This window comes from Xyrauchen texanus, chromosome 47, assembly GCF_025860055.1.
Source record: "Xyrauchen texanus isolate HMW12.3.18 chromosome 47, RBS_HiC_50CHRs, whole genome shotgun sequence".
Lineage (NCBI taxonomy): Eukaryota > Metazoa > Chordata > Actinopteri > Cypriniformes > Catostomidae > Xyrauchen > Xyrauchen texanus.
The window spans coordinates 17555729-17580919 of NC_068322.1; the positions used below are offsets into that span (position 1 = coordinate 17555729).

Consider the following 25191-nt stretch of genomic DNA (forward strand, 5'->3'; position numbering starts at 1 on the left):
TGGTAGTTGAGAACAGGTAAAGAGTAAATACACCAGCGCTCACATTAATGATGCTTACTGGATGCATCTAATTCTCACAGCTAAAGTACTCTTGACCTTTTGTTTGGCTGAGCCCACTCTTGTTTAGGAGACATACTTTGATCAAGACCTTCCCTCCTATCCTCTATTTTCACTCTATTTCTTTCTGTAGTTGGAGACACACTTTCAAGGAGTGTTTTATTTTTCAAGGAGAGACTCTGTATTTGTGGTTTTGCATTCAAGGAGTAAGGTCCTTGAATGCTCCTGGATTTTTATTTTATATGTTTTAAATTTTACTCCACAGCACTTTGGTTAAAATCTGTTGCTTTTAAATGTGCTCTAGAAATAAATTTGGACTTGACTTGACTCTTCGGGGCAGAACTGGTTTGGTGGCTTAAACTGAGCAATGAAATGAGCAGCATTTAATGTTAATGACTCTATGAAAGATGGCGATATGAAAGTGAAAATATGTCTATATTCATGAAAAAAAATAGCTGCTCTTATATTTCAGAAAGGGTTTCCCTCACAAGGGTATGCTCATATTTAGGGGTTATCTGCATCAAAAAAATCTACAATTTCTTGTCAATTTAACTTGTCGACTATATTCCAAAGTCATGAGGTACTGTAGCTTTGTGTGAGGAACAGACCAAAAGCCACGTCCACACTAATCCTTTAAAAAAAAACTTTCTTTCTTTCTTTCTTTCTTACTTATATAAGACAAATCACTGAGTTGGCACTCAGTGTGGTTAGCAGGTGTAAGTGAGCTCTGTGTTCCTGCTTTACCTCATTTGCTGTGGCAGCTGAGAGCTCCATCCTTAATTAATGTTTCTGTGCTCTCCTTTGCCACCAGCGCATCTGAGATGATTATATTAAATACTCTTTTCAAGTCAATTTTATTTATCTGTTCACCTTGCAATATATTGGCAAAGGCCTGCAGAATGAACGGACGTCATAATAGCACACCATGTTCTCATAAGAATTTGCTTTGATTACACCGACGGCATGTTTTTGAACAAGCAACACTTACAAAAAAGTGCAGTGCTCTCGTTTTACATGTATAAAACACCAGGGGATTACCAGGTATTATATCCAAAAATCTTTGTAGTGAAAAACATAAACAATGAAGAAAGGTAACTTTTTTAGGTCACCCAAAAATTTACATTCTGTCATCTTTTACTCACCCTCATGTCGTTCTAAACTTGTATTACTTTCTTCCATGTAGATGTTAGATGTTAGGCAGATTAGCAGCCTTAGTCACAATACACTTTCATTGTATGGGGAAAAATAACATTGAATATACTTTGAATACTTTGTAAATCACTTTGAATAAAAGCAACTTGCTTAATCCAGATTTTGACTACTAACTGGGAGCTTGACTATAAATGTAATATTTGCTTTAGAAAGTCTTGTATACTGTAGTATTACAGTATACTAAAATAGTAAGACCAGAATAAAAACTCCATTGTGCTTACAGAACATTATAGCCTCAACATGATAGTGGCATAACTATGGGAACAGATGCACCCATGGGAATTGAGCCATTGCAATATCAAAAAGAACTTTTGTAAGACGGTCCCTGTCATTATCACATTTCTTACAGCACCAGTTGGCCGACTCTCAATTTACTCCAACATCAATGCTATGTATTTATTTTAGTCAGTGTCACAGATCCACGTCGTTACATATATGGGGGGAATCAACCAACAAATAGCTTACTTTTGTTTTCTCTGCATATTAAAGGAATAGTTCAGCCAAAAATAATGATTCACCATTTACTCACTTTTAAGAAGTCTCAAACTCAGATGACTTACTTTGATGTGTGGAACACAAACAAAGATATTTTATTGGAGAAATGATGTCAATATATCCTTACAATGCAGGTCAAATTTTAAACTCAAAAGGACATAAAGAGCATAATGGTAATCCATTCAACTCAAGTGGGGTTATCCATGTGTTCTAAAGCGATACGTTTGGTTTTGGGTACAAAACAGACCAACACAACAGATAAATACATCATATCTCAAAATATTTTCATTTATGTTCTGCAGAAGAAAGTAAATCAGAAGAGCTTGTGACTGCATAAGGGTGTGTAAATTATGAGAGAAGTATCATTTTGGGGTGAACTATCCCTTTAAAGGAATATTCCAGGTTCACTGTTCACTTTTATTTGTAAACATTTGAGTTACAGTGAGGCTTTTAAACAGAACGTGAATGGGGGCCAATTTTTAAAAGTTAAAATACTCACTTTTTCAGAAGTATAACCACAAGACATCAAATATATGCATGTTAACATGATTTAAGTGTGATAAAATCACTTGCTAATCTTTTCTGTGTAAAGTTATAGCCATTTTTCTACTTTTTTGTCATGACAATGTAATGACAACAAACCCTAAAATGACTGTAACAACTTTACAGCTCAAATAATACATGATTTTTAATAGAAGAATTAATGTAAGCGCTTTTATCGAATTATAATCTTCACATTTCTGCTTTAAACTTTCCAAAAATTGGCCACATTCACTTCCATTGGATGTGTCTCACTGTAACTCGATATTTGCTTTTTTTTTAAGAAAAGGAAGGACGAGTCGAAATTAATTTGTGTGGTAATCAACATTATGCCACAAATGCTGTCGATTGAGCTTAACTTGTAATGAACCCAGAATATTCCTTTAAGCTGGGGTTGGAGAAAATATTTTAACATAAAAAATGTAGACACTAACCCTTTAATTACAAGGCTGTAGAACAGGTTGTTGAATAATATTTAAGGTGGTGTGAAGTGTACACATGAAAAGGGAAGTCTGACTCTGTGAGCTCAGAAGCTGTCTGAGTGGATGTCATTAATGGCCAACAGCTTATTCTATTGCAGAGAGGTTTTTGCTAATGTAAACTGTCAGATAGAACATATTGCTGCCTCAAGCAGGCAAGCACAATGGAAAAATGAACCGTCACAGCATAAGAGAGGTATTAGACAGAGTGTGAAAAAGACAAAGGAAAAGAACGAGGTTAAGTGAGACAGGTTGACACTAATACCACAGAAAGAGTATGATTTTGATACTTTATGCATCTCACCTGAGTGCTCTGAAGTGTGTAGGGAGAGCAAAGGCGGAAGTGCATTCAACCCACAGTAAGTCCACCCCTTTCCCCTATCTACGTCTGCAGACTGAAGCAGCGATGAGTCTTCCTCGCTGAAGAGCATGACCTTGAAGTGAATTCAAACCATTCTCATTTTAACCAGATGAGCAGATACCCAAAACAGCACCTAAGAATCAAGCCAACAAATATACACATCAGTTGATTTAGAAAATGACAAAAACTCATAATTAACATGAATGTTGTACTAAAGCTATGTTTATTATAGTGGCTTTTTGTAGTCCCTTTAGGCCATAGTTCCGCCCCCTACCCTCCGGGCCAAGCATCTGTACCAGGGGAGGGGCCCGGCAGCTGCTGTTGGCTCACAGTGCATTAGCATACGCTTTCTTTGGGAATGCCCTTGAGTGACTCCTTAAGGGGATGTGGGCTGAATCTGCACTACATAGAGAGAGACAGAAAAAGTGTCTTGTGTTAAAAACAGCTAGATGAATTAAGTGTTTTAACGGATTAACTCACATACAAGGTTGCTAGTTTAAATCCTCAATATGCTTGTTCATGTTTAAATATGCTTATCTTGACCCGCAGATAAATCTGATTGGTCCATTGTTTTAAACCTGACATGGCTGTGCTGCATGTCAAAATTTGAACTATTTATACTTGACTCGGCATCTTCATAACATAGCGCTCATGCTGCAAGGTGTTGAAAAGCAGCAAAACATCTGTCATAATGGACAATGATCTCCGTCTAGTGTATGTTCACATAGACAAACAATTAGAAAATAAAGCAAACGGAGCGTCCGCACCCCCAAGGTGTACATATATGTTAAATGAACACTTTCGTAGTGCCTCACTTCATAATTGCTGCATCAAACTTTGAAAATCACGTCTTGAGACCCCTGCATTCTGTTGTGCTTTGTCCAGATGTCAAGATTGTGTCTTGTGGCTGCGTTGCTTTTGAGGTCAGACAGCCCACTGCTGATGCGTATCGTAAAAAAAACTTGAATTGCTTGAATAAATTGTGTTGTTTTTTTAAGCATTACTTTTAACATAATTAATCACACTAAATTAATAAATTATTAGTTTTCATATCGACAGCCCAGACTACAGAGACTACAGAATCAAGAATTGTAAATAACACAGATTAAGGGGTCGGAGATGTGGCTTGGCATGTAGTGTAAGTGCTCCAACATTGCATAGTGTGCTTATGTACTAGGGTTGTGCAATTTGGTATAATATAATTTGTCTTATTATAAATAATAGAGGTGGTTATTTCTATCAGGAAGACTTGCAGACTTGAGTGAGATTTAAGATGACATTTATTTGATGAATATAAAACAGAAATGTAATGTCTCTCTCTGGCGTAGTAATGTCTGGCGGTCCGAAGAAGTTGTACTCAGAACGTCATATCCTGCCGGAGATAGGAGGCAGGGGCGAGGAGCCTGCCCCGTGCAGGACGGGACTCAACTGGTGGTGGTGGGGTGGTGGAGGTTGTCGTGTTAGCGCACTGAAACAGCAATGTGATAGATTGTGCCTTTTCGTTTTTTCCTTAATTCTTTATTCACCGTCCCAAATTATTTCATTTTCTCTCACTGGTACATTTTAGTGTACTACATTCTAAATGGTGAGATAGTGTCAATGTGCAAATGATTGCACTACTCAGAATGGTGAATTAAACATAAAAAAATTTTGCTGCGATTTAGAAATTGCTCCTATCGTTAATTTATTTTGATTGTAATTAATAGAGCAGCACTTTTATTGAAAAATATACAAGAAGCAGTAGGCATTAGTGCAATATATATATATATATATATATATATATATTTCAAAACTTTTCCTACATTATGCTCACTTTATGGTTATCCAATTATCATCTTATAAATATATAATTATTCATTTGAATTATAATAATATTTTGTTTGAAAATGTCTGTCTGTCTGTCTATCTATCTATCATACTATATATAAAATAAAAGGTGGAGGGGCTGGGAAATCTAGGTAGGAATGAGCCTTTTAATTAGTTACGTAAAAAAGGTGTGCATTCTCATTCCTGTTTGTGAAAGACAAAAGCAGAGAAAGAGTTTGTTTGTTGAGTAAAGAGACAGCGCACGGCTGAATGTACTGTATGTACAAGAGAGTGCATGTTTCAGAGCGAATGAGTGAGCGCCTTGAGTGTGCGCATGTGTGGCTGAAGAGAATGACTGTGTGTGTGCATGCGTGCGTACGTGCATGCGTGTGTGTGTGTGAGTGTGTGAAAAGGGAAGGGGAGGGAATTGGGGGTAGGTGGGTGGGAAGACGAGTAGGAGCAAGGCTGCGAGAGAGAGAAAGGGAGAGATTCAGTACTGCGTGTCAGAACTGTGGATGTGTGTGTAAGAAAGAGAGGGAGTGCAGGCATAAGGGCATCCGTATTTCTACAGGACAAACAGAGGTGTTTTCACTCAATTCTATTTCAGCTTCTGCCTCCTACTCTACCTGTCGTCCAGCTCTGAACAAAATCCAGAAGTGACTACAGACCGTCAGGTAGGGACAGATAACTTTCACTGTACTGAGAACAGTGCTTTCCTCTATGTGTGTGTGCAGTGTGTGTGTGTGTTACTTACCTATAACCTCTTGACTCAAATCTACTGAACTGTTTAAGGAGATTCTACTTCAAATGAGAGGCTGCTTTGGGTTTCCAAGCCTTCAAATGGACTAGATAATATTGTAAAGTGATATCTGACCCTGGTCAAATGTTGATAATGGTATGCTGCACGGACATCTCTGGCTATGTTTGACTGTTGTTTACACACTGCATTTGTGTGGACAGAATCTTGGCTGTCTCTAAATTAAAGAGTAGACATGGCACAGGCAGAAAAACAGGGATTCTCTCATTATGGTGGAGAAATGGTGTTTATGGTCTTTGTGATGGTACTCTTGCCCCCTTCCCCTATGTGCACACACACACACACACACACCGCTCACATCTCTTACCTCATTCTGACTGATGATCTTCCTAGTGTGGGACGCAAGTATCATCCTTGCTAGTTTGCAGCCCCTGATGTACCACATCTGATTTAAGGATCTCTTCTGATTTGACCATGTTCACCCCTTCGGTTCAGGAAAACGGCTTCTCCGTTAGCTCGTGATCTATAGATGGAACAAAGGAGGCTGTTGGAGTGCGGTTAACAACCTAGTTGTTCCTTCATTTTGAAACATGAAAGAAGGGAAGAGTGGTTTATTGGGGAGCTTCAAACAACTTCCCTTCATTTAATTCAGTTGTCTTGCCTGGTATGATCCACAAAAGCCAATGGTTGCCATCCACCCCAACCCCTTTTTTTAATAATAGATTTCTATTTAATCAAAGGCAACTTTACTCTGAAGTCAATTCCTTTTCTTCTTTCCCACTGAAGGCCATTTTCACATTCCCTGCTTTTGAATATTAATTTGTACTTTCAAGGGAGGTCAAGGTGGTACAGAATGAACAATGAACTAAGGTTTTGTTTGTGTAAATTGTCCTATAAAGCGTATATTGCGGGACATTCATTTCTTTATGGTTTATAATAACTCCGATTTTCTCAGTGGGTTTGAACACCCTGGCACGAGTTTAAACTGCCTACCCTCCCTTGTTTGGTCCAATGCCATGGAGACTGGTTTGAATTGAGTCCATTGTCAGTGAGTGTAGGAATAAACAATCTGTGTGTGTCTGTGTGTAAATGTATGTGTTTGAGTGAGTGTGTATCCAGCTGTGGTGCCAGATCTCACACAGCATCAATAGTTAATGAGTAAAGCTGGCAAGGGCTCTATTGATATGGCTGTGCTTGTTTTCCTAACAGCCGTTTCGTCATAAACACTCGCATGGACCTATATCCACTGTCGAATTAGATTTATACTTGGAGCAAAAGTAGAACGAAACATAAATTTGTCACGGAATTGGTACTAGCAGAGGCATTGAAGGCGCACGTGGTGATTGACCAAGTGATTGACTGATATGGGTTTTTGCAACACAGTCTCATGAAAATTCATAAAAAATAGTACAAGATGGTGAATTTGTAAGAAATCGTACCACTTAGTTCATACAAAAACGTATGAATTGTAGACCTACCAATAGCATATGCTTCCCTCGTCTCATTCAAAACCCATATTTCCTTTCTTCCATTGTACACAAAATGTAGGCGTATTTATAAATTAGAATCATAGTCACAGGTTCAAATTTATTGTCAGCTTAATAGTTAAAATGACTAAATATATAACGAACGCATTCTGAATCCGGAAATTTAGCTTTCTTCTGCTATACACAAAAGGGCTTACTATCATGGTAAGTTTCAGGTCAACATGTAGGAAAGTGTTAAACTTCTTTGTTAGGTTCGACACATGTGTTGGTGCATAAGTTGTATGTGATAAATACCCCTTGTATTCGCCAACTAGTACTATTCTGATGAATTCTCACAAGATCGGATTGGGTTTTTAAATTGATTATTCATATTTTTTTTTTTTTTTTTGGCGGGAAAACGAGGCTGTGAGGAATAGACGTCTCTTCATTTGTATGCACTGTAAAAAGCCATATATAAAGGTCCTAAATCACATATATTTGCATTTTCCTCAGCTGAACCGTCAGCACTAATTTACTCAACCGTGGAACCCATTAAATAGACTGAGAGAAGTCTATCATTCAAAGCGCCCATTTAAAAAAAAAAAAACAATTAAATATGGCCCTACTCTGAAAAGGTTTGTATGTTGTTAAATCCTTGATTAAACAAATCAATGAAATTAAACCGTGACATTTTGCTAAAACACTGTGAGAACCCCCACACACATCTGTTAGGAAGAAATACACCAAACTGAAACTGAACGAGGTGTTAATGACGTGTGAGAGATTGATCGTGATGGATATACAGTTCAGTGACAGGTGCGAATCTGTATGAGAGTTGTACCCGTTCTTTGGACTGCATTCGCTCTTCCAGAGCCGTCAGTGGTTCACTTGCCGTTAGCGGGATGCTGGACTCACAATCTCCTCTATTTAATCTCCCCTAGACTCTCTCTCTCTCTCTCTCGTAGCGGATTTGGATTATCCATCTGATTTATCCTGCTGTCAAAAATTAGCTATATGATTGTCTGCTTTAGTGTGTATACGCTTACCGAGCAGCTGCTTCGAGCCGTAAATCCTATATAAATAAATAAATTGAGAGGAAAACATAGATATATGCTCTGCAGCTGGCCGTGTAGGAACACAAAACTCCTATAAAATTCACAAAACTGAATATGTTATCCATGTGTGCAATGCATAATACAGATACGAACGCTAAATAATCTTACAGTAATAGTGTTGAATTAATCCATTTATGATGTAGTAGTTTATCGATTGGCTATAAGCTCCACTGAACCTGTCCGTATAAATGGAATAATTTTTTTTCTAAGATGTCTTGAGCAGTCTTAAAAAGCAACGCGTATGTGATGATACGCTTAAAAAACTGGAGTATAGGACGCAATAGACAAAGACCTACTCCATATGACGCATACAGTGATCAACAATTAATAGCCTTCATGAAAGCATAAAAAAAAGAAAGAAAAAAGTAAAACACGTCCTGTGTGAACGCCCCTTTAAGTGCTGATGTGGAGACTGTTTACAGCCCTTAGCAAAGAAGCCTCGCAGCTGCCCACGGATAGAGAATGAGGTTTGCCACACTCTTTAAGCAAGACAGGTAAGCTTTCAGCACCTCTCCTTTTTGGACAGCGCCACCTGCCTCGCTCGTGATGAGCGGGTGTGACTTTCAGCACCGGACAGCGACGGGCTCGGAGGCTTTGAATGAGCGGGCTGCTTTCAGCACCGCTGTTCTCTGAACAAAGAAAATGTCAGCGGCCTTTTAGTCACTATATAATGGCCCACAATTAGCTTCCGCTCCTACCTTACACTCCTGAGACAGTTCATTTTGGTCTACTATAGGAAAGATAACATACCACTGTTTATACTGGTGTCATGGTGTATTTTAAAGAGGGGGCATCCTGGACTTTCCTATGATACCAAATGTTTAATAATGGTATAAATAAATAATAAACATAATCATAATTATTATTACTATTATTATTATTAGCCTATTATTATTATTATTATTATTATTATTAATATTCAGTGTTCAATACAAGTTACTCTCAGTCAAGAGCATATGGATTCATTTTGATTATGACAACAACAACAAAAATGAGGTAACAGTGAGGCAAAAATGAGCAAAAGGAACTTATAACAGAAGTGAACAGGCAGATTTGTGTAGCTTTTAAAGGCATACATGTGAAGTCTTTAATTTTATAAAAGCACTGACATAAATTTTTCTCTCTATTGTGACACAAATTGTGTATTATGTGGGCTGTAAAGATGTTTAAATAATTGTTTTCACGGTCGTTTTAGAGTTTTTAGGTTCACTAAGTTGGATATAACTTTACACAGGAAAGGTTAGTAATCGATTTCATCACACCAAATTATGTTAACATATTGTTTATGTGTTGTGGCTATAATTTTGAAACAGTGAGTACTTTATCATTTACTGATTGGCTCTATTCACTCCAAAAAGTAGCTTATATATTGTACAGTATGTGTAAGCTGCTTTTTTAAAGAAGGAAAAATTTGACATATCAAAATACATTTTTGTATTGTCATAAAAGTCATAAAAAGCTGTCAATTGAGCTTCACTTGTATTGAACCATGAATATTCCTCTAAATATATCACATTATTATTATTATTATTATTAATAATAATAATAATAATAATAATAATGATATAATAAAGTCATGATAATAATAATAATGAGGAAACAATATTTTCATACAGTAAATACTATAATGTAAGTCTCATACGTAAATGTGTATCCAGAGCTCTGATCAGTCTGTCAGGTTTAGTCAGTTGTGTGAGCTGTAATCTCCTTTTAATACTTATGATTGGTTTGCTTTTGTAAACACAAGGCCTTTCAAGCATTACACAACACAGCAATGACATATGTTGACTCAAACAAACTATTCTATATAGACTCAAACACTTGTAATGTAAAATCGCTATGGCACCCATGTTGTGCATGTACAGTATGTTTATCATGTCAACTAAATGACATGCTCAATAATTAAATGCTCCTTTGTAAGTTAAGATTGTTGCACACATGGAGCTGAAGCACCTTTTCTGTCTTTTAAGCCAGCACGGTGTATTTAATGGTCGGAATCGATGTAATAACAGGTCTGGGCCATGATAAATATGATATATTACCAAGCCTCTGTCAATTCACCCAATTGATTATAATTTTTTTTACATTGTGGATACATAATAGACATAAAAGCCAAGCAATAATGCAGATCAATGATTCAGATTTATTGCACAGTTAAAAGATACCACTGATTCAGGAATGACAGCTACAATATTGTAATGCATGTTGAGCTCCAATAATATGATAATTTAATGTTGTGCAGCTTAACTCGCTTTGGCTGGAACTGCTCTGTTTGATCTATTCACTGTGCATGAAGAGCCATGGAATGAAAATAAAAGAAGGTAGCATAGGAAAATAGCTGATTCATACTGTATCTGACCTTTCAAGACTGTATAGTATCTCTAACTCCTTAATATGTTCGACTTTTAGTGGGTGGTTCATTTTACTGGCCACAGTATTTAAACACCAAACCGGTTAACATAATATGTTGTATGTCCGCAGTCTCCAACATGTGTAGCGAACACTTCAAATTGCTGTATGTCTGTGAATCAACCCTCCCCCATTCTCTCTCATTCATCACACTGATGTCTAGTGACGATAATAACAAACTGTTTGGTTTTGCTGTTGTTGTAGACAGATACTGTAGCTGGACAATAATCTGGCCCTGTCTTTGAGTCTTGTGAGTCTGTCACCTTAATAGAGACAGCATGGAGTTGCAGAATGTTGGTCATTTGCATGTGTACATTAGCATAATTGAATAGTCATGATTTAAGTGCATTTCAGCAGGCTGTTAATATCATGGCCCCTGCACCGTCAGATAAATTTGCCTCTCTGTTTGCTCTCCTCCATACGACCGTGAAGAGAAAGCAGCCATCTGTTTGTTTGCTCTCCATAACAACTCTCCTCTCCTTACGTTTCTCTTTCCATTTATCCACTACCAGTGAGCAGAATAAAGTTGTGGTCAGCTTTCTCTGCCCTGAGGGTGTATGTTGTCCACAATTCACTGGATCATTCTGACCCCACTTACTCAAGGTGCTCTACAAAGACCAACATGGTCTGGTGTGAAACAAAAATGGTACTGGATTATATCTGAAACATTTGGTTGACCTATTTTCAGTAGCTTGCACTGCAAAGGGAAATGTCACTTATAAGGTCCAGGTGTATGTTCACTGAGGTTGCAGCACAGGTGGAGCCACCAATGCATTTAACAGATGAGACCGAAAGTGAAATGAAGAACAGAGATAAAGAGAAAAGCATAGTGAGGCATTTATTTATTTAATTTTCTTTTGCTCCAGCTGTTGTCTTTTGCAGTGGAGCGTGTAAACAGGGTACTGATACTATGAGCACTGGCAGAACAGCTTGATCTTTTTACTCCCCGTTCAAAGACAATGAACTGACTTCTATTTGCTCAGACTCCCTTTAAACAGCCAATGATATTTATTCATTCTTGTCTCCAATTATTTAGATGAGATTCCTAAAACTCTTTCTTCTACATCTTCCAAAAATGCTCCATAACATCCTGGAATTTTCCGGGTTCAATACAAGTTAAGCTCAATCAACAGCATTTGTGGCAAACATTATCTTTAAAAAAGGAAGCAATAATTGAGGTTACATTGAGGCACCAATTTTTGGTGGGGTTAAAAGCAGAAATGTGAAGCTCATATTTTTAATAGAGCACTTACATACATTATCTGGTTAAAACTCATGTATTATTTGAGCTGTAAAGTTGTTTAAATTGTAATTTTTACAGTCATTTTAGGGATTTAGGGTTTATTGACATTACATCGTCAGTGCAATAAAGTTGTAAAATTAGCTATAACTTTAATTAGAAAAGTTAAGGGTTTTTTACATTTTGCTTGTAGCTTTTGAAACAGTATTTTAACATAAAAATGGGCCCCCATTCACTTCCATTGTAAGTGCCTCAATGTAACCCAGAGTTTGTTTTTTTTTTTAAAGAAAATGAGGGATGAGTCACAATAATTGTTTTGTGGTAATCAATATTGTGCCACAAATTATGTCAATTGAGCTTAACTTGTATTGAACCCAGAATATTCCTTTAAGCATGGCCATGCTTAGAATGGAATATCAGTTTACTACTTAGTGAATACTCCACTATATACTGTAAACTGTATACTACTTGCAATTTTGTAAACATTAATTTAAACAGTAGATATAGTTCAACAATAAACATTTCAAACAGGCATTTTTTCACAATGTTTCAATCAATAGGATACATCATTGTAGTCACATGACCTCACTACAGCATCAAAGTCACTTTTACGGCAAGTCAGTCCACTCTGCAGCCATCTTTGGAATGCTTCCGGGCAGTTATTTTCAATGAATGACCCAAGTTCAACCAAGTTCAACTCTATTGGGCGCAAGCTGATAGGTTTTTCCTAATGGGATTTCGTCAACCAGTTGGCTCGCTCACACATGACATGTTAAGCCAATTGGTTTGCTTGGTGTAATCTGGTTGGTTCCTTCAAGTTTATTCGAGGAGCCAATCAGTTTGCATCTCTCTCTTTGCGTTATGTTTAAATAGCTCATTCTTGCGATAGCAGTTCACTGCAGGGCTCTGAAACCCACCTCCATCCCCAGCTCCCACTTGTCTAGATCTGCTATAACTGCTTTAATGTATGCCTAATTTTGCAGCAGCATTTCTCTGTACCTGCTCTGTAGTCAGTCTGCCATGACCAATATCTTATCTAAATGCCTTGCCTACATCAACATGCCAAACCTTTCCGAGAGTTGTCATGGCTGAAAAACAAGCAGCATTAAAGTAAGGCTCCTATCTACTTGAATGGGGCAAACCAAATTTTTCATGTCTGCAGTAAAATCTGACAACAATGGAATCATAATTTGTGCTTTTTTACCCCAGATCATGCAGATCACATTCTTGAATGAACTGCCAGGTGATGCCTCTATCAAAAAGGTGGCTCTTTTACCTGTAAGGTGGGACTTCCTTTTCTACATCTGCCATATTTTGCATTCCAATTTCTCTCATTAATTTTAATACAAGTGGTCTGTCTCTGCTAAACAGTCTCTGATGGCATTCTGTTATCATGATGGAAATGAAACAATTATGATGCAAATGAAACAATTAAGGTATCGTGTAACAAAATGTATGCCAAAAACAAACAAACAAAAACCGAAATATTAAGTTCTAAGAAATAATCATACTGGAAATGGAAGGTCAAGTCGAGCACGTTACAATGAGGGATATAGTATCTAACACAATATGCTCATACATTTGGGCAAATGTAGGTCATTCGGGTCATTCTAGTATGCAAAACATTTGCATATTGTGCATATTATATATTAAAGGAATAGTTCACTCAAAAATGAAAATTATCTCATGATTTGCTCACCCTCCTGGCATTCCAAATGTGTATGACTTTCTTTCTTCTGCAGAACACAAATTAAGATTTGTAGAAGAATATTTCAGCTCTGTAGAGCCATACAATGCAAGTGAATGTTGATCAGAACTCTGAAGCTCCAAAAAGCACATAAAGGTAGCATAAAAGTAATCCACAAGACTCCAGATGTTAAATCCATGTGTTCATACATTATATGATAGGTGTGGGTGAGAAACAGATCAATATTTCTGTAATTTGTTTTATCATAATTTCACCTCCCTGCCACGTAGGGGGTGATATGTACGAATAATTTGAATCACAAAAAACAGTAGAAGGAGAAAGTGAAAGAAAAAGGACTTAAATATTTTTTCTGTTGCTCACACACACACCTATCATATTGCTTCAGAAGATATGGATTTAACCACTAGAGTCGACTGGAGTGGCATCTGGGATGGCATGATGGTGAGCAAATGATGAGAGAATTTTCATTTTTGGGTGAACTAACCCTTTAATATACTGCAGCAATAGTACACGTAGTGTGTTAGTGTGCTATTTTGAACATAGCCCATGTTCAATATTGTTATTCAGATTAAAATGAATGTATTTTGGTCTGCAAGGCATGCTACCATATGTCTCCTGAGTCATTCTGTGCTATGCATTGCTATTTAATACATGCACCTGTTAACTTGAATTCTAAAATAATATCATATGTACTGAAGGCAAGATATTTTATCATGTTTCTCAGGAGTAATGTTGATTTGTTATCTGACATTGTTTTTGTAATTACATGCATAATGTCTTTACATTCGCCACAAACACAAAAGATGGCCTTTGTACTATGAAGAAGGGAAACAGGTCAGGGATTAGTTCAATATTTAACCAAGTTAACACAGTATGAATCCAACCCTCACCTGAGTTACATGATGGCTTCTTTATGGGTCACTGAGCTAAACCTCTTTATTTGACACAGTTGAAGAGTCCTATCCTGCCTCTAAATGGCACTGATGACCTTCCAGTTGTAAGACCTCTAATATCTGACACCCTCCAGTCTTTGATAGTTTCTTTAGCTTTGCATATGGCTCAGTTGCTGCATGTCAAATAAGTCGAGATCTTGCCGTTACTGAGCCTTAATTAAAGGCAAGGGAGTGCTTTCTTAAGAGCCCAGTGATGGATTGAAATCTTAAGAGTCATGACTGTATCGATGAGGGGAAAGTAGCCCTGCTTATCTCTAAATGTTCTCCTTTTTCTTCCCCTGTTTGCGAGCACGCTCTTGCTTGCCGGCAATGGCATGTTCACTGGGGAGAAAGATTATGGAGAGTAATTACGGCTCTAAGCCAGCCATTTGTGAGGCTTTATCAGTCAAATGATCTCTGGGTTCTGTGTGGATCACTTTGTAAGACAAAGGTCGTGGCATGTCCTAAATGCATTTTTCCATGACTCGTTTCTCCATGTTATCTTTTGTTGGCAAAGAATTTTCTTTCGTGGCCAATGTTCTGAATGGAAATTTAGGCATTAGAGATATCATTGAAGGTTAGAGAACTCTGTAGTTCTTTTGCTTAGATGGACCGACACATGCACCAATGGAAATAATGGGTTTGATGACTTTTTTTTCCCTAGAAACCGAGGGGCTGTTCACACAGAGCACGTATATTTGGCATGTTGTATGCTCTATTTTTTATTGTTAACTCTTGTGTTGCACCTTGTTGCAGTTCTATCAGTGTCTGATACACAGTGTAGCAGATCAAAGTCAGTTTTACAACCATGTACCAATCAGATGAATCTGGGGTGGGATAAGCATCTTTACAGTATACAGACAAGGGTATTGAGTGTTCATATCAGAGAAGAGGAAGAGTTGTCTTGCGGTATGATGTGCTACACTCCATCTAAAGTGTTTACCATTTTATATAGCATTTTGATTATTTTTTAGGGTTAGGGTAAGTTGGTATTTGTATTATGCATGCAGTCTTTACATTGAATATTAAACATTTTAAAAAATTTTGGGTAAAAAAGTATGCAAGTATGTGTCTTGTGTGAACGACCCCTAAAACAGTAGTCTCAGAGAACGCTTTTGATGCAAGTTAGTGGATTGTTTACGAAGTTGTCAATTTGGCAGTTGCTCCTGTCAAATTCAAAAGCAATCAGATGCTCTTTACTTGAAAACCTTGACTCTCTATCCACTGTCTTGAACTAAGCAGAGAGATTAGTAAATGAGAAAAAGAATAATGCATCCTGAGGCCACATCACATCTCTCCTCCTACTCGCTCTATCTTTCTCTCTCCATCTCATCATGTTTAACGGCCACAGATAAATTTCATGAATTATTCATCCACTCTGCCACCTTCACCTGCTGAGTGGGGGCTGATTTTCAGGTGCCGTTTTGTTCCTAAAAAAAACTTTAGCCACAATGACAGATTGATACAATCAGCTCCCTCAGGGCCAGTGCACTCACACATTTAGCTCTCACTGGCAGGGCGAGTCACTCCTAAATATCTGGATTTGTCCTGGAGCTCTTTTCGATCTGAAAAGATAACAACAACAACAAAAAGTCAAAATATGCTGATCACGGATGGTCCGCTGTGGCGACCCCTAACGGGAGCAGCTGAAGGAAGAAGAAAATCAATGGTAAATTGTTACATTGTTTGGCAACAGTAAAGAACAAAATTCCACTTTGTTTTAAATTCTGCTATGTACTGTATGTTATTGCTCTCATTTTTAAATAACCTCAAGCAGTCCTGCCCATGTTATACCACAAAATAAAGGGTATTGCAAAAACACGTTTTATATAACATCAAACCACTGTTCTGTACATGTGTTTTGATTCTTTTTATGACATATGCCCCCTTAAATCAGGTAATCTAGATTGTTTGGTTAACTTTGTTCCTTGTTAATCTAAAACTCATATCACTTAATTCATAATTCACAAATTATAACTCATCTGTATGTCTCGACACAGTTCTAAAATTAGTTCAAATAGATTCACCAGAGCTAGTAACACTGAGTCCTGGTGTGGCGTGCCTGTCAGTGTAAATCATTCACTAGCCTACTGATAAAACCCTGGGAGAAATGAATTACCCAGGATGCACCGGGAGTGTTGGACATAGACAGGATGAGATAGTGGATAATGTTGCCCACCTTCCCATTCCACAATCTATGGGCTCGGCCAATAAGAAAAGGGTCAATTGCTTACTGCAGTTCGGTCAATAATGCTGAAAATGCGAGGGGTGTGTATGGCATGTTTATAATATACGTCATGAAAAATCTTGAACTGAACCAGAGCAAATGAGTGCCCAGCTTTACCTTTTAATGGAGCCCTTGACAGAAATTTGCATTGGTGCTGCATGCGACTGCTCTGTGTACTATACATAATGCAGTCTATTGGGGACACTCATACACACACATGGTTGCATTCATAACAGTCAAAGAATTGTGTCATTTAACCAAGCACACAGCAGATGCATTATTGATAGAGTCAGTCTAGGCAATTAGATTTCCAAATAGTAGACAGGACTAAAATATTGGAATGCAATATTATCTACATGTATGAATGTAGAGTATTACAAGAAAAAAAACAAGTTCCATGACAAAAGTATAGCTACTATAAACCTGTTTGTGTCCCTTTTCATTGGTTTCCAGTTAATGTGAAAGACACCCCTGGTTTTTGCTCTGCTATAGTGGCCATTTATAGATCCCTAGTCCATTGCATGTCATATCTGAGGGGTGCAGATGACAACATCCCTTTTGGGTTTATTGAGGTGATGACTGGCCTAAGGGCAAGCAGGGTGAGATGTAACCTGCACCACATGGCAAATGTTGCTGTTGTTTCCCAACCGCCAGTGGCTAGAGATATTCCAGTCTACTGCATGCAGCTAATGGAGGTTGAGGACAATGGTCACCCAGGTTTACATTGTATGGGGCAACCCCCAGAAAAACACACATATTAAATGCTTTTATGTATAGCAAGAAATTAGGCATTCAACATTCAGGAGGTATGGCCATATTAGAATGGTGTACTCTTTGAAAATATTAATTTGTTCAACAAGCTCCAAATAGCTGTGCATTACAGCAATGAACAACCTTGAGTGGCTTATTAATTAGCGTCAACAGTATTATGATACAAAAAATCTCTATATATTAAAAAAATAACATATAATTAAATATAATAATACGAAAATAAACGACTCTACCTCTATGCAATATACAGTAGTTCATTAGCCTAATTGTAGGCTGTATACTGTTGCCAAGCAATGCATTAGCACACTATTAAAGCATTCAACAGTTTAGTCCAATCAGATATTAGAGTCAGTATGTGTTTTATAATCCCACTGTTAGCATATCAGTATTTAAAAAAAAAAAGAAAACAAAAAACATAAAAATGGAAAATCCAAAAATGCTCATATTTACCTCTGTATCACAGTGAGCTCTGTTTGGCCACATGTGTGTGTTTAAGGCCACTGAAGCATTCTGGGAGACATGAGCCTGCAAGCACAACAGTTGAGTAGGCAGGCTGGATGGAAGGGGGAAGTGACCCAGCGACACATTTAACTGCACATGATGTAGGACGGACTGGGAGTATCAGAACACCCAATCAGCAGAGAGGAACTAATAAATATGAGTCACCGACAGGCCCTTGTGTGCTCAAACGGCACAAACTCAGGGTTCTAATGTGGAATAATCTATGACATTTTTAGTGAAATTGAGTAAATGTATGATTGTTAGATAATTTTCTGTCTTGATTGGATATCTACTCTTCAGGCTTTATTTCTATTTAAAAATGTAAAGTATTAAGACTGAAGTGTGATTTCTCGGTTGAGACCTGCTCATTTCAAAACCTCAGAATCAGCATATTGAGATCAAATTGGACATAATATTACCATCCATCTGTTGCAAAAAAAAATCCATATATGAGCTGCACAAATTTACTGTATTTAATTTTTTCTGTTATTATTATTATTATTTACCATTACTGGCACTACTATTTGAAGAAGTAATGAACAAAAAGGAAGAGAAGAAGAAAGAAAGAAAGAAAGAAAGAAAGAAAGAAAGAAAGAAAGAAAGAAAGAAAGAAAGAAAGAAAGAAAGAAAGAAAGAAGGGAGAAAAAGAGGGAAAGATAAAAAGGTGAGGAAAAGAAAGAAAGAATAAGTAGGCAGGAAGGAAGGAAGAAAAGAGAGGGAAAGAAAAAAGGTGAGGAAAAGAAAGAAAGAAGTAGGGAGGAAGGAAGGAAGGAAGGAAGGAAGGAAGGAAGGAAGGAAGGAAGGAAGGAAGGAAGGAAGGAAGAAAGGAGAGAGGGTGGAGGGAAGGAAGGAGGAATGAAGGAACAAAGGAAGGAATGAAGGAACGAATGAAACAGATGGAAGAAAGAAGGAAAAAAAGAGCAGGAAAGAAGGAAGAAAAGAGTGGAAAGGAATGACAGTAGTATAGACATATAGAAAGAAAAACCACAGACAAAAGAACTGAACAGCATTCAGTTTGAGCACACAAATTAACACATTTTCTCCTCTCGACTGAAAGTTGCGCTGACTTGTCTTGCTTTTAGAGCCCTTCTTTTTCTCTCAGTTTCCCTCCTCTCTCTGTTTCTGACCCTCAAGTATGCAGTCATACACCTGTTAGATGGGGGAAGTGTCCCACCGTTAGCTCCGGCACTAATTTACCTCCTCTTGCAATTGTTCTTTGTGAACAATTCAGCACTTCAGAAACACAACAAAGAGCTTTTCTTTGGCAAAGTGTCAATCCTAACTGCTTCTGTCTTCATCATGCCTGAGTAGTTCATAACAAACAGATTTAATGAACATATCACAAACTGAATTATGGACATGCATACATTGTCCTATGTGTTTGTGGTCTTTACACCATGATCTGTTGTTGCCATGGCAACAACCATCTCTGCACTAATGGTAACCAGTCACAGTTACTAGTTGATGCTTGGAATTATATATTGATTTAACCTCAAGGAATTTTATGCTCAGACTACACACACACATGGAAAAGATGCACTTTGTAGTTTGGCTGACCTGTAAAGGCGTTGTTGCTTTGGTTTATTTATAGGCTTGTGTTAGAATCAGAAATCTATAAATACTGTATATACACATTTGTCTGATGCACCACCTTACGTGTTAAAGAAATAGTTCACCCAAAAATGAAAAATCTGCCATTATATATTCACACTCATCATTAGAAAAAACCTAATGTACTGGATCTAATGTAACATGCCCGTTCGTTTAACAACACTTACAGTTTCGGCCACTGGGGGCAGTGATTAGAATTTTGGAAAGCACAGACCGATTTCAGCAGCAGAACTTTCGGCCTACTGTCACCAAATTCCCAGAACGATTAAGCTATGAAGACACTTCAGAATCCATGACATTTGTCACCAGAAATAGCAAAAGTATGAGCTCTCATTGTATGGAAAAGAGTTGCCTCAAGGTTCTTTAATTTTAATTTTATAAAAATGTTATATTAAAAAATATAACCACGGCAAAAATGACAGCATACAGGTTTGGAAAGACAAGTAAAACAGCACAGAAATTCAATTTTGGGTAAACTGTTTGTGGCATACTCTGCCTTCCCTACCAAGGAGGAAGCAGGAACCAAAGTAACAATCAACCGAACTTTAATTTAAAACTCAAATTTAAACAGTACAACAAAACATAGATGCACACACTCAGACATGTGGATCTCTCTCGCTCCCTCTCTCTCCAACTGGTGTCTCCAGCTTGTCTTCCTCCGCCCTCCTTCTCGTCTCACTCCTCCACCACCCGATTCAGGCCAGGGATACTTGATACCAGGTGTTGCCCTTCTGGCCGTCCTTCCACCGGCAGCTCTTCCCCACCTCTTTGGACCCTTGGAGAGATGAGGGGAGAGAGAAGGGAGAGGGAAAGAGTGAGGGAGAGAGAGAGAGAGAGAGAGAGAGAGAGAGAGAGAGAGAGAGGATAGAGAGAGAGGAAAAAAGAAACACTCCGGTCCCCAACCATGCCGCCATTTGGTCCAAACTTAAATTTAAACAGTGAAACATACAATGAAACATAGACACACACACTGACAGAGTCTCTGGCTCGTCCTTATCCCCTCCCAGCTGATTAGGATGATTCAGCACCGGGGGTGCATCCTTACAGCCCAGCCATGCCCTCCTCCTCGTCACACTCTTTCTTAACAAAGATTTCTTAACAAAAAATAAATACATTTCTGAAAGAGAATGCATCCATGTCTTGCAAGAAGAAGGATGTGGTCTCAAAACGATTCAGATCATGTCTAGTCTGAGAAACCCAAATGCTACATAATCAAATTTAATGTTGCTGCAGTTACCTCAACAGAATGATTTGATGGCAGCAAACATGGCCTTTAAAAAACTACTCCATTGGAAGCGTTTGGTTTGCCATGTGCCATTTCGTGGTAGGGGACCTTGTCCTTGCTGTATTATGAGCACTAAAACAATCATTTATTTCACACTATCCTGTCTCATCTCAGTAGAAGCGAGTCGGCCAGGGTGGAGCTGCACCCTTCTGGCAATAATCATAGCAATTTCTGCTGTTTCAATCCATCCCCCAATGTGAAATATGACGTTATTGGTTTTAAGAAGCTCTTTAGCTGAAAATGCACACTGATTGGGTGCAGAGAAGATAAAAGGCTCTCAGTGCCTTGATGCAAAGTGTAGCCTACATCTGTCACATCCATCTTCAGGGCTATATGACAATGAACAATCCCTTCCTCAGGCACAAGACAAATTATCTTATTATTGAAGAGAGCCATACAAAATTGGATCATGTCAGGCATAGCAAATGCCTGCTTAGAAGTATACAGACCTGTGAATTCAAGTGTAGAGAAGTCATTGTATATAAACAACAGTATTATTGGCTGTAGAGTGCACTGCAATACAACCTGGATGGATGTGAATTTTCCCTCTAATCTGCTAAATGTCATATTTGGTTTCCCATGTAACAGGGTTCTTTTGGTGGGCAAGGAAGAGACAGGAACTGGCAGGACAGTCAACATAACTTTAATGACATAAAGAAACAAACATAACATAAAACACACAGACAAGCGCACACACAGCAGCCGCATGTCTCACTCTCTCGAACTGGTTCCTCCGGTTTGTCTTTATACCCCACCTGGCTGATTAATACAATCCATGCCCTCCTCCTCGTCACACTCCTCCACCGCCCGATTCAGGCCGGGAAAACTTCTGGCGTGACATAACCCCTCCCTTCCTGGAGGGGAGGTGTTGCCCTTCCGGCCGTCCTTCTGCCGGCAGGGCTTCCCTGCCTCTCTGGAGCCCTGGGAGAGATGAGGGAAGGGAGAGGGAAAGAGTGAGGAGGAGGGACAGAGAGAGAGAGAGGAGAGAGAAAAACTCACTCGCCAGTCCCCAGACACGCTGTCGACTGGTCCTCAGTCACTCCTATGCTCTCTGGTGGACAACAGCCACTCCTCCCCTGTCGGATGGCAGCAGTTCCTCCAACTCCCAGCAGCCAGCAGCGACTCCTCCGTCCCCTGGCAGACGACTGTGGTTCCTCCACTTCCTGGCAGACGGCAGCGGCAAGGACTCCACGGCAGTGCATCCCTCCTCCTTCTCGGGTTTTGGCACCCGAGTAACAGGGTTCTTACAATGGGCAAGAAGGAGGTGGAAACCAGGAGAAGATTTAATGACATAAAGAAACTGGAACACAACATTAAACACACAGATACGCACACACACAGCGGCCGCGTGTCTCTCTCTCTCTATCAAACTGGTACCTCCGGCTCGTCTTTATCCCCCTCCTGGCTGATTAGGACAATTCAGCATCAGGCGTGCGTCCTCATGGCACAGATGTTAACAAGTATATGTGGGCTAAATCTATCTTTCAGACATTATTAGAGTACAGTAAGCATATAGTGAATTCATTGTTGATTCCAGTTTTATTTCTAAACCTAGTTGCCTTCAAAGGGGCCAATAAGACCAATCACATTCTTGCACTAAAAAAAAGCTAACAGAACTTGAAAAAGTTATAATTTTTTATATACCTGAAACAGCGTCTAAAAAACAAACAAAGTGTGACTATCATGCGCAAGAAGAGACATGGTGCAATGGACAAAGATGTTCATTTAACATGTTGTTTACACAGGAATTGAAAAACAGAGCAGACAGAAAAAATAAGTTTTCGTGTGAACAAAGGCTGCATCCAAACTTAAATGGAAACTGCTAAGAACTGATTAATCTAAATAGACAGCTACTCAATTGATTTGTATGGAGTTTCTCATTAGTATGTTGCTAAGCTTACAACAATGAATAAAATAAAAAATAAAAAAATACAAATGAAAATAAATGGCACACAAATTACTGTATATTAATTAAATAATGAAATCATATGACCTAACTTTTGGAATAGTCTTCATGCCGCAAATGCACCTATGATGCCTTAAATGCATCCTTCATATCCAGCTCACTAGGCTTTGGAACAGAGCCAGAGAGTTCCATGTTTTTCAGAGTCAATACTTCGCTACCACATCAGCTGAAAGAAGTCCCATAACACCACCTCAAATGTTCTCTGAAATAATACAGCAAGTACATTTGTAAAACAAGCTAAGGCTTTATTGAAGAGTTTGTTTGCTGAATATTCAGTGTGATTGTTCTAGTGTAGTAAATAAACAGTAAAAGAACAGAAAGAGAGAGAGAGAGAGAGAGAGAGAGAGAGAGATGAGCCATTCACACTGTGTTCTCCCTGCTGGGAAAATAGTGTCCATGTGCATAATTATAGGATTAACTAGATGAGGAGTGATTACTTTCTGTTTTGTGTATGAGAGTCAAACAGCATTGTGTGCATCTGCAAACAGCCTCCTTTTAAATTTGATTACTCCAGTGAACACACTGGTTAGTCTCCCAAGAGCAAATATAGGATGTAACCGCTGAGAATTTACAGAGGTTATCAATGTGCATTCTGTTTGAATTCTGTAATGATCCGATTTATTCGAATAGCTTGACAAGATCAATCTTTTTAACTAGTGTGCTGGTTGCCTTTACTTTAAGTTACTTTAAGACTTTTGCACAAGTTCCACACTGACCTCTCAAAGTGTTTCTCTCATTTAGGTGCTGCAGCCTGCTGGCTCGTGGGTTGGGCGCCCTTGGTAACAGCTGTGATATATACAGCTCATTTCCGCAGCACTGTTGTTTCCCTTTTCTTTTTCGTTGAGCTTGTCTGTGGCCTTGAGGACAGGCATTATTTCACAGTGTGTTTATGTAACCTGTCGGAACCTGAGATCCGCTGAGCTGGCCGCTCCGGGCTCTCGCTCCATAGAGCTCTGCATTGGTCAATCTCAGCCAGCCAGCCCAAAAGGTTGTGACAAGGTTGAGGCGAAATACTCTGTGTGGGCTTCGGAAGTAGGATTCATTTTTATATAGACTACTGCTCCCTGTAAACATCTACAGAGGGATTATTGGTGGTGACATCTAGGTCAGTGTTTCCCAACCTTACTCTTGAAGATCCCCCAACATATTGGATATCTCTCTTATCTGGCACTCCCAATGGACCCTTTTGACAGACTGTGATGATGCGCTTCCATATTATTTATTTAGCAGTGTAAAATTAAGGAAACATTATTAAATTTCGAGCATTAAATTATTTTGTCTTATATGTAAAATTATTATTTGTGTTATATTACCCTTGTATTCATTAAAAAAATATATAATATTAATAATAAAACTGGCTTTTTTTTCTATTGCTGTTGGAGCAAATGGGAACGCAAAAATAATAGTTACTATTGTCTCCCATTCACCGCTATAGACGTGCATCCCACTAAATTTACTTCTGTGATCCAAACACAAAAATGTGAAAAAGGGTTTATTAAGGTCATAGGCTGCATCCAAAATCTTAGGGAGCTCACTGTCTTGCTGACTTCACAGGTAGGGATTTGCATATGAAGGCACTTTGTAAGAACGCTGGTTTTGGACACCCTTCCATGTTTCATGGTTTCATAAGACACCATAATGCTATGTCTAATGATACTTTATAATGATATACTGTATACTGTAGCACTTACAATAGAAAACTGCAGATTTCCAGAATCATTTTTTTCAGCGTTTTGAATCTGATGCCTCCTGAGCTCCAATGACATTATGGAATAGTGAAGTTTCAAGTTGATGCACACTTAAAAATCTCAGCAGATGTAGTAGGTCATCCTGGTATTGCTCAACTGCTGTTTTATTAATAATAAGGATTCAGACACCTACTTATTTGACATAGGCCTACTGCTTTTGGTATACTACTATTCAATATAAAGTAGAAGGGAATTATGCACATTTGAATGTGGGGACAGACGAAGGGTGACGGGGTGGTGCAGAAAGGCTGTAGAACCGCAGGTTGCACGAGCGGCATGGCTGGTGGACTTTACAGTGGCATGAGTGAAAGATGTGACGTGTCACACTGTGACACAGATGCACCCTGATGGAAGTAAGACTGACAAGCTTGCAAGCAACAGGGGAACTTGAAATGGCAGATTGCTCCTCGTTGAGAAAGGTCTATTTTTGGTGGCTATGCAGACACCCACACTGCGGGTGACAAATTCAGCTGACGAGATTCACACCTTACGGGAGTCAGTGAAT

The 25191-nt window shown here is 38.5% G+C and overlaps 1 protein-coding gene across 3 annotated transcripts in view; it reads left to right on the forward strand.

Moving 5' to 3' along the window:
• Positions 1 to 25191, forward strand: part of LOC127639027 (synaptotagmin-1-like) — a 287031-nt gene that overhangs the window by 156867 nt on the left and 104973 nt on the right. The window contains exon 1 of one of the 3 annotated variants that reach the window (XM_052120841.1): positions 5445 to 5624. The exons of the other annotated variants lie outside the window; for them this stretch is intronic. The gene's annotated coding sequence lies outside the window, so the exon portion shown is untranslated. Of the gene's footprint in view, positions 1 to 5444; positions 5625 to 25191 lie in introns of those variants that run through there. 3 annotated transcript variants of the gene reach the window in all.